A 10900-nucleotide genomic window follows, 5' to 3' on the forward strand; every position below is an offset into this window, starting at 1 on the left:
TATATGGTATGTGTTTTTAGTTTTTAAGCTTGATATCTTAAGTAGATAGATATTAGTTTAATATTGGCAATTTTGGTATAGTTGAAAGTCATGAATGGTTGATGCATTGTTGAAACATTCGAACATATAAAATGTGGTACAAATGAGGGTGCATTGGTTAGGCATTAGGTGATGGATTTGGTATGTTTTGAGCATGTTTAATTAAGTCTTGAATAGGTTAAATGATTGGTAATTGAGTTGCTTAGTGTCCAAGGAAGTAGAAAATGGTAAACTTGAGTTTTAAGGTATATTTTGGTGCATACGGTCTGCCATACGGCCATGTGTCACACACGGGCAACATACACGGATGTGTGATGCAATTCAGTGAGTTACATGGGCTGGGACATGACCGTGTGTCTCAAGTCAGTGAGTTACACGGGCAAGGACACGGGTTGGGACACGACCAAGTGTCCCAACTTCGAGAGTCCCACAGCCAGGGGCAGTCCACACGATAGTTGTCCCCTATCTTTAGGAATTTTTAAAAATGACCCTAAACTTTCAAATTTGTTTCAAATTAGTCCCTACCTATTTTAAAACTATTTTTATGGTCCCGTTGACTCGAAATAGAGGCTGTAAGAGTAATGTTATTTTGAATTGGAATGGATTAGCAAAACTATATTAAGTGCATTCTACTAACATCATCAAAGATATAAAAAAAATAGTTGAAGTATGGACCAATACTCTGATGCTAATAATTGGAATAGTCTTGTTATGTAACCAACTTCTAGCATTCAAGAAGGGATAAATAATGATAAAAGTGTAAAAAGTGGAAGACCAAGCTTAGCATTGCATATCATGATCCGTTATTTGATTGTAGAAGATTCTAATATGAAAGAATTAGACTGTCGTGACCTGCCCCTATATATTATAATGTGAATGGTTAGCTTTCATGTTGATTATGATTGATTATTTGTTTTGATTTATTAGTAATGTCTATGACCCTCATGACGACGGAAAGTGGTTAAGGGTGTTATAGAAGCCTTTTCTCCTATTGCTATGTTTAAATCCATTTGAATCTTACATGTAATAATTGCATTTCATGATTATGAAATCAGGCAGATGGAAGTCAAAACAACTTTGCTTAATGGGAAACTGGAAAAGGATGTGTACATGGCACAACCTAAAGGTTTTGTCGATCCAAAAGGTGCTGGTAAGATATGCAAGCTACAAAGATCTATTTATGGATTAAAGTAAGGTTCTTGAAGTTGGAATCTTCATTTTCATGATGCGATCAAAGAGTTTGGTTTTATCAAAAAAGAAGATGAGTCTTGTGTATACAAGAAAATTAGCACTATTGTATTCTTAGTACTATATGTAACTGACATACGTATCATAAAAATGACATAGTCTGTTAAGACTTGGTTAGGAAGTTGTTTTCTATGAAGGACTTGGGCGAGGCTACATACATATTAGGAGTCAAAATCTATAGAGAAAGATCAAGATGACTCCTAGGTCTAAGCAAAAAGTACATATATAGATAAAGAACTGGAAATGTTTAGTATAGAAGAATCTAAGAGAGGATTTCTACCTATGAGACATGGTATTTCACTCTCAAAGGAAATGTTTCCTTCAACTTTACAAGAAAGAGAATGTATGAGTAAGATTCCATACACTTCGACTATTAGATTTATCATGTACTCATCCAGATGTATCATATGCTTTAAACATGACGAGTTGGTACCAAGTAGTTCCCGGTGAAAGCCATTGGGTTGCAGTTAAAAATATCCTTAAGTACTTGAGAAGGACTAAGCATACATTCCGTATATATGGAGGTGAAGAAGAGTTGAGTGTAAAAGGATTCGCTAATGATAGTTTCCAAACTGGCAAGGATGATTCACGGTCACAATTGGGTTTTTTGTTTTGCCTTAATGGTGGCGTTGTGCACTGGAAAAGTTTAAAGCAAGATATAGTAGCTGATTCTACAACTGAGGAGGAGTATATCGCAGCTAGTGAGGCTGCAAAAGAGGTTGTTTGGATCAAGTAGTTCACATCTAAACTAGGGGTTGTGCCTAGCTTATCAGATGCTATAAAAATTCATTGTGACAACAACAGAGCTTTTGTACAAGCAAATGAACCCAGATCTCACCAGAAATCTAAACATATACTTAGGTGCTTTCATCTCATTCGAGAAATCATTGATCGAGGATATATGCAAATATGTAGAGTACCAACAGGTAACAAGATCATTAATCCACTAACAAAGCCTCTGACACAGCAAAAGCATGATCGTCACACTAAGTCACTCGGTGTTAGATATATGATTGATTGGTTTTACTGCTAGTGGGAGATTGTTAGTGTATGCCCAAAGACCAATCATGAGATGATTGTAATCACATACTTGGCTTACCTTGTTTATTAACATAAGGCATTGCCATGATTATTTTAGTTTCTTTTTCTGTGTATATAACTAAACTGAATTGTAATAAAGTCCTAAGAAAATATAATTATTCTTAAAAAGGTCCTTAGTCAAGTATTATTGTGGGATTGGACAACAATAATGCATTGAGAGTAATGTGTAGTTGATTGATGACAAAGAATTGTCATTAACATAAGAATGTCAAAATCAGTACATGAGTATGTGTTAGAGAACAACATAATGAACTGAACCGCTATGAGTATGTTTCTTGGATTATCATGTAATAGTCACAATATTACTCATAGTGATAACTATGTATATGATTCTCAGAATTGAGATCGCCATTGTCCCAACATTGTTAGTCGTATATTTTGATACAGTCAAAACGTCTATCGTAACAGGTTGTACTATAAAGACTGATGTTGGATATACCGCAATCCATGTAGTGGGATATGGTTGATCAAGATAAGATTTATCCATCATACATAATTGGAGCAATATCTTAGGCCTCTTGATGGAGTGAGACTAGAAATGCATGGTCATGCTCGAATAAGTTGATATGAGATATCACACTTATATGTTTATTGTAGTTTGCTCAAAAAATCAAGAAATATGAGATTGGACTATCCAAGTGTGACTATTCCATGACGTATGTCTAGTATAGATATTAAGGATAAAAGGATATAATACATGAAAAGATTATCACAAAAATGTTATGTTGAATAACGACTTCTTCTAACTTGGGTGACAATGTTGAATTGCTAGATGCTTTTCATTGCCTGTAATGTTAGAAATGTTCTAGTATTACTACCAACGTGACAAGAGCCTACAGGGTCACTCCTATAGTTGAAACGAACATAATCCAAATACATTTGGTGTTGTATTTAGCTATCACATGAATTAAATTAATTTGATAGTTAAATATTAAACACACTATATGTACAAACTTGTTGTACACAAATAGAGAACATAGGTATAATTAATATATGAATTTGAGTGATAAAAAATATTAATTGTATATATTTTACCGAATTTATTAATATAAACAGTTATATTAAGTAATTTCAATCAAAATATAAAAGGCATAGGAATTAATATTCTTTTGGAAAAATATAATTCATTTTCTAACTTTTCATTTGCCTTCTCTATTAATGAGGAAGAATCCTATATTCTTTTAGAAATAATATAATTCAATTTTCTAACTTTCCATTTGCCTTCCCTATTAATACAAGAATAATCCATGTTTTCCTTTTTAATATGTGATATCAGAGAGGATAAAATTATGATAATCCCTTAGTGTATTAAGGTTACCAACTTAATAATTTAAAAGGACTAGCAATAGTTTTTAATTCTCTCTGAAAAGTTCAAGAGAAAGTGACTATTCATTTTTGATGTGGTGGACTATGTAGAGGTCGAGACGTTTTTGTTGTGGCTTGGAATCGACATTGAATCATGATCATCCTTTCAAAATTTTCAGTAAAAAGGTATATTTTCAATCCTATTTCAACCCGATTTATTCCACGTACACGGATCCTTGGCTGTGGATCGCTGAAATAATTTTTCCCCTACACCATGGTATGTACCAACAGTCCCAATAATAAGACCATAGCTTGATTATGACAACCTATAGAGTCTGCCAGGAGACAAACATGGAAAGCCCGTTGGGACCTCAAGCGAGGGATATAATGTTAGTGCATCAAGTATGAGAAACCACGCAGGTGGAAGAAGAGTTATGAGAAAGCATTTGCATGGCAAGCAGATTATGTGAAATTGATAACTCTATAAAGGATTTATATTTTAGGCCTTTACACTGGGTTAATTGTTCGTACTTTAGTAAACTTAGTTACATTTTAGGAAATTGTATTAGTAGTTTTATAACATTGCATATGTGGGAGGAAAGGAATTGCGTGTTGTTTATAGCATGTGCAGAAAGGAGGAAAAGAAATGAAGGAGTGAAGTTTTTACATTACAAAAGGTTGGATAGATTGCCAGCACAAATGCCAAGGCAATTCCAAGAAGATGTTGACTTAGCTGACAATCCGTAACAGTCTCAGCCAATTTTACTTGTACATGAAATATCCACCTAAAAAAGAAGGAGAAAAGAGTGTGTGCTGAAAGGGTGACCTACCCTATAAAAAGAAGAAAGAGAAAGAGAGGAAGGAAGCGATTTTTCCTCTCACACAATTTCTCGTGGGAGATCTAGAGACGCAAGGAAAGAAGGTAGTAGCTAAGGAACAAAGTAGCAACACATGGAATACGGAGAAGCATTCAAACCTAGGCTTCGCAAGATATTGCAGCACTGGAGTTAAGGGCTGGATTGGCGAAAGCTTCCTAAAGTTCTTCATTCATTATCTGAATTGAGTTTTGTGAATTTTAATTGTGGAAATATGTTGCTAAATGATACTTCCATTTTGGATTTTAATTCCCAACTCATGAGCTAATCTCATCGGGCTAGGATTATTGGATGAATCTTTAGTTCCTTTAATAACCAAGGCATTATCTTGATTAGATTTACTGTTTCATTCGATTTGCGCTATTTTGAAATCTATGTATGCAGTCTCTAGACATATATGAATGTATGGTATGTCCATAAACTTGATTTAATTTTGAAAAGGTTAGAAGAGTTGGATTGTGATCGAATGATACAAGTGAGTTTTTGAAAGAATATTTGTAATAGTCTAGACATAGAGCTGCGCCTTGTACAAATAAAGGAAGAAATAGTGTTGAGTATCCTTATGAAGGCTTGTAAAAATGCAAAGCCTTAGGTAGAGTAGCTTGAAGTCTAACACTCAAAAGAAGTAGACTACCTTAGATTTAATTTGAATAATCGATTGGTTATGATTTTTCTATGGCATTATTTTGTTATGAGGAAAGAATATTAGTAATCCCAACCTTCCCATTCAACAAGGTAGATCCTCTCAACTTTGTCTCTGTATCTTTGCCACAACATTTTAAGTTAGTTATTTGAATTTAATATTGCATACGTGATTATTCCTCTACAAATTATTATTCTATTTTTCCACAGCCTAATTTATAAAGTTTATAGTAATAGCTTAACCAAATCAATCCTATTTAATCCGTGAGGAGATGATCTTACTTACTACTTTATTACTTGATTTGACGTGTACACTTGCACATTTGCATATTATATTCACACGCAACAAGATTTTAGCTTCGTTTCCGGGGATTGGCAAATTGGTGAAATTTGGTTTTGTTATTTTCTTATATTATTCCATTAGTTTTATTTAAGTTTTATTTAACTTTGTTGTTTTTAATTTCTACAGGTTTGCTGCTAGTGCACAAGTAGAGGCATTCCTGCTAATGAAAAGTATCCTTTTGACCAAGAGATCAAAAGAACTTTGAGAAGAAGGAGAGGAGAATTGCAAGATATGGATAGGATTGGAAATGATCTAGGTAGGAAGATCCATTACATCCGAATAGTCAGGATGTTGATTTGCTTATCCCTCGTGTGATGGATGATAGAGACAAACCCATTCGAGAGCATGTTGTGCCAATTTTGGATGATTTGAATCCAGGAATAGTCAAGCCATAAATTCAAGCTCAGCATTTCGAGTTGAAACCGGTAATATTTCAAATGCTGCAAATGGTAGGACAATTCAATGGATTGCCTACTGAAGATCCACGACTACACTTCAGAATTTTCTTGGAAGAATGTGACCATTTAGGCAATAGGGTGTACTTGGAAATGCCTTGCAACTTAAACTGTTTCCATATTCATTATGAGATTGTGCCAGATTAAGGTTTAATGCTTTCCCATAAGGGGCGGTGGCATCTTAGAATGATTTTTGTGAAAGGTTTTTTCTACGATATAATCCTCCTAATATGAATGTCAAGTTAAGGAATGATATCACATCTTTTTAGCAATCAGCAGATGAGATGTTGTATGAAGCTTAGGAGTGATTCAAGGAATTACTTAGGAAATGTTCGATCCATGGTTTCTAACACTGGACATAGATGGAAATGTTTTCCAATGGATTAAACGCGTATACAAGGATGGTAGTTTATTCGTCTGCCAATGGTACTTTGTTGGATAAATTATATAATGAAGCGTATGAGATTTTGGAACAGATTGCCAACAATGATTATCAATACCTTACTACAAGAGTGGGGAATAGTAGAAGAGTTGCTGGCACAATGGAGCTTGATATAAGCACTTCATTAACGACTCAGGTATCATCCTTAGCTAATATGATCAAATCACTAAAGAGACTAGTTGCATTGCAGGAGATGAAAAACTAAGTTGTCATGTGTTTATTGTAAGGAAGAAAATGTTTTTAATGAATGCCCATCAAACCTAGCCTCTATGTATTACTTAGGTAATTTCAACTGGAACAATCACCCATAATCCAACACTAACAATCCAGGGTGGAAGCAACATCCAAACTTCAGTTGGAATAATCAAGGAATGGTGAACTCCAACAATTTTGTTCAAAAAAATGCCACAAATGAACTACTTGGTTATAATATACCCATGCCACGAAAAAATGTTCAACAAAGTTCAGTTGGAAGCTCTATTGAAGAAATATATGGGAAAAAATGATGCCGTGATGTAGAGTCAAGCTGCATCGCTAAGAGATTTTGAAAATCAAGTGGGACAGATATAAAATGCTCTGTGTAACCTCCCAAACCCGGCCTAAAGGTCCTAGCTAGATTGAGAAGGCTACATTAGCCATTGAAATGACTAAGCTTACTTACGTTACTCTTGAAGACCTTAAATAAACTCATTTTAGAGAAAATCGTAGTTGTACTTTAAGTTAGCTTATAAGCATTCATTCATTAGGTCATATATACTTAGGACTCATTTTATTATTGACAGTGTTGTTTTAGAAAAACTGTTTTCTTGTCGCTCTTCTTTGAGAAAAAACTCAATGTTAAACTAATGCATTGGAAAAACCATTTTTCAAGTCATTTTGGAAACTTAGTTGCCTTATCGATTTGTTTTTCAAAAATCATTCCTTTGTAATGTAGCGGAAACTAGGGAACAATATCAAATTTTACTTAAGGCGGATATCATGCATTATTCAGTTATTATGCTTGAGTAATCCATGCATGTAAAAATCTTAGAAGAAAATTTACCCAGCCACAAACTAGAAGTCATTAAAAATTACAAACCAAAACCAATAGATAATGATTAATACTTATTAAAAAATAATCTGAGGTCCAAGGTGATTCTCCGAATGTCAAGTTTGGTCTCAATTTCGAGGTTTACGTGAAAAGTTAAACACTATTAGGGGGTGAGCTTATAAAAAGCTCCGTGTGAGTCAAAAAAATATTTAAAAAAACATAAATATCGAATACAGTGAAACATTTTAGCTTTATCAAAAGAACATCAAACCATCAAAGGAATTTCATATCATTACATAGCTATTATCAAAATGATGAAAAACGGTGTATGAGCATGAGACATCATTCATTTGAGTAACAATTATTAGTTTTGATACCATTCAATACAACACATATCACCAATCAATAACATTCAAATATGTCATGAGCATGATGCAAAACAATAAGGTTCTTACCCATACAATCGGCTACACACCACATGTTCCCTAGAACCCGTCATCCGAACTCTAAAACATTATGGGATTTAGCCCGTTGTGGTTAAAACCATCGATAAAATTATGCAAAAAATTATATTGTAAAAATGCACACAATTTGCTAGAAAAAATCTGATAAATCTCCATTCCCCTCGGTACTCCAGGTGCATTGCACTGACTACAAATAATGCGGACTTAATATGCCATCGATACTCCACAGAACTCCTACGTCAACCAAAAAAACCCAACCCACTCTAATGTATATGTAATATGTCACACAATGTCATACATAATCATATCTCAATACTTTTCACATTCATTTGACATGGTCAGCATGTCCTCAATAATCACAAACTTTACGGATTTTCATTGTGCATAAATAACATCATTTTCAGTACACAATATAAAAAATATCTCATGCATTTAAATTGTACATAAGCTTAATATCTCAACAGTTTATATCATTCAGTCAAATTTTCTTATATCTCATAACTCAAATATGCAATTACAAACTCAATAAAAAATTCATACTGTTAGACTAGTAATTTTGCTAACATGTCAATCTTTTAAGGCTCGAAACACACCTAGTTCGACCACTCAAAAAATCAATAAGTTGGCTATTAAGCCAATCCAATAAAAAAGATAATTTATTAAATATAACATGATATTTAACATTTTCAAACAATTTTATGAGTTTAGGACCCACACCTTATTTTTAGCTTCCTCGCAGTACACTAGCGAATCTTCTAATTTTCCTTAATAATTCCTTAAATGAATCTAAACCAAAATTCAATATAAATTCAATAAATTTACCATTAAAATATCCCCAAACACCCACTTATAAGTGCAAACCAATAATTAAAATTATAACTATTTTATGAATCCAAATTAGTTAGATTCCTCACACTGTATCGATGCGAACCGTACGTACAATCGTTCTTCGCCTTTATGGATGATTTGGGGCGTTTGGGTCAGCACCTAAGTCAATAATATACTGGAAAATCAGTAGCTAATTAATTATTATATTCCTTCATGTAATAAATTCATAACATTTACCCAAAAACTATGTTGAAATAAAAACTAGTTATCCTTAATTGCACTTATGTTTCACGATTTGTGGGATCCGATAGGCTAATTGATCAAGAACGTCTCTCCCTAATGAGAATGTGATTAAAGCCTGACTAGGAGGGTTTAAGAATACAATTTAATTCTGGAAAAATATTGGTAAGACCCAAGAAACAAAACAACCCCCTTTCTTGAACATAAGCGCACACACCACCACCCATGGTGACCAAAATTGGGGTTGAATTTTAAAATGATTTGAGATCTCATTCAAATCTAAAAAAAATAAATTTGAAATCATTTAAAATACCTCAAATTCTAGATCTGGAAATTTTGGTTTTTAATTGACAAAATTAATCAAAAATTGAAGAGAAAAGAGATGTTACCCAACCTAGTTGAAAGAAACGGCAATGACACTTTCATGGCAATGTTCGGGATTGCTCTTGGGGTCCAAGATTTTAGATTTTGGGATGATTTCGATAAAGATAAATGCCAGCAATAGAGTAAAGCAGATTGTAAAATTGGAGGTGTAGATGGCGATAACAATGGGAGAAAGAAAGAAAATTGAAGAGACAAAAGGAGAGGGAAAGGGTGAAAAATAAAATAAAATTTTTTATTTATACTTAGGGTTCAAGAGTATGGATGACACACACATTAAAAAATACAAGGGATTTTGCAAATTTTAATTATTTTGCAAGGGAAAGGATTCAAACTTGGGACCTCATTTAATTTCCATGCTTTCTAATATTTCTTTTAACCATTAGGCTTTTTCCTCATTCTTGAATTAATTTTGGAATATTTATTTTAAAAATAAGGAATGTCACATACTAGGGTTTCAGGCAAAATTTGCAAAATAATAAAAATGGTGAGAGAGAATGGATTTGAACTTGGGTTTCAAGGAATGTTTCACTAACACTTATCCAACAAACCAATACCTCATTTATTTCCTAAAAATGCATAGATAATCTCAAAAATTAAACATGACCACTCTCTCTCAATTCACAAACCCAATTCTACTAACCCCCAATTTTTGGGGTGTTACAATTCTCTCCTCCTTAAAGAAAATTCGTCCTCGAAATTTCTTAGTCACAAAATATGTTACCCCTTTTCCTTCAAACATGGCTACCAAGCTTTCGCTACGCAACTCTGGTTCCAACACAATTCCAGACAATGTGTCTCTTTAAATTCCCAACATATATTTGGCATATCTAATTACAAAAACGTTACTAATAAATTCCTCTACCGCAATTCCCAATTTTAATAGAAACTCTACTGGATTACAATTACTACAATATCTACAAATCATAAACTTAGCTAATGTAATAGTTTCCCAAATAAAAACTAGTACAACATTTCGTTAAGGTCTGGCTCCTCTATCCCGTTTTAAAAGTCGTAGATTTGGACTAGCGAAAGCAGACTTTATTTTCCTTTTTTGAACTTTATTCTTTTCTTTTCTTTTGCACTCCAAGCTTTTAGTATTTTCCTCTATTTTAGTCTTCTCAACCATAATCTTGAAAACATTTTCTCTGAATCCCAACATCGCTTGGGAAACTACATCATCCCCAACCTCCTGGTTCTCTCCTTTAAAAATAGGTGCAATCACGATGTCATTTGTCTCAGGGTTAGGCACAATTCTTTGAGAAGCAAATGACTCAAATTGGGTAGATCGACGGTGAGCCCCATTGGCCCTCATTCTATGTTTATTCATTATGTATCCTACGATCTTGAATTTGATCTACAATTGCAGAAAAAGAAATCACTAGCTAACTTCAATCAACTTTTAGTTTCCTATCTTACAGTTTCAAAGAAAAAATTGTGCTAACTATTTTAGTTCTATGTTTACAGTAATACACTTCAAATGTTTACCTATAACTTAACAGTATCT

General features: G+C 33.5%; 1 non-coding gene across 1 annotated transcript; it reads right to left on the reverse strand.

Annotated features, from left to right (window-relative positions):
• Positions 1 to 6247: 6247 nt before the first annotated feature.
• LOC128040816 (small nucleolar RNA R71) lies at positions 6248 to 6354 on the reverse strand. The gene has a single exon (XR_008195622.1). It is a non-coding gene; the product is annotated as a small nucleolar RNA R71 (small nucleolar RNA).
• Positions 6355 to 10900: the final 4546 nt, after the last annotated feature.

The sequence above is a fragment of the Gossypium raimondii genome, chromosome 4 (assembly GCF_025698545.1).
Source record: "Gossypium raimondii isolate GPD5lz chromosome 4, ASM2569854v1, whole genome shotgun sequence".
NCBI lineage: Eukaryota > Viridiplantae > Streptophyta > Magnoliopsida > Malvales > Malvaceae > Gossypium > Gossypium raimondii.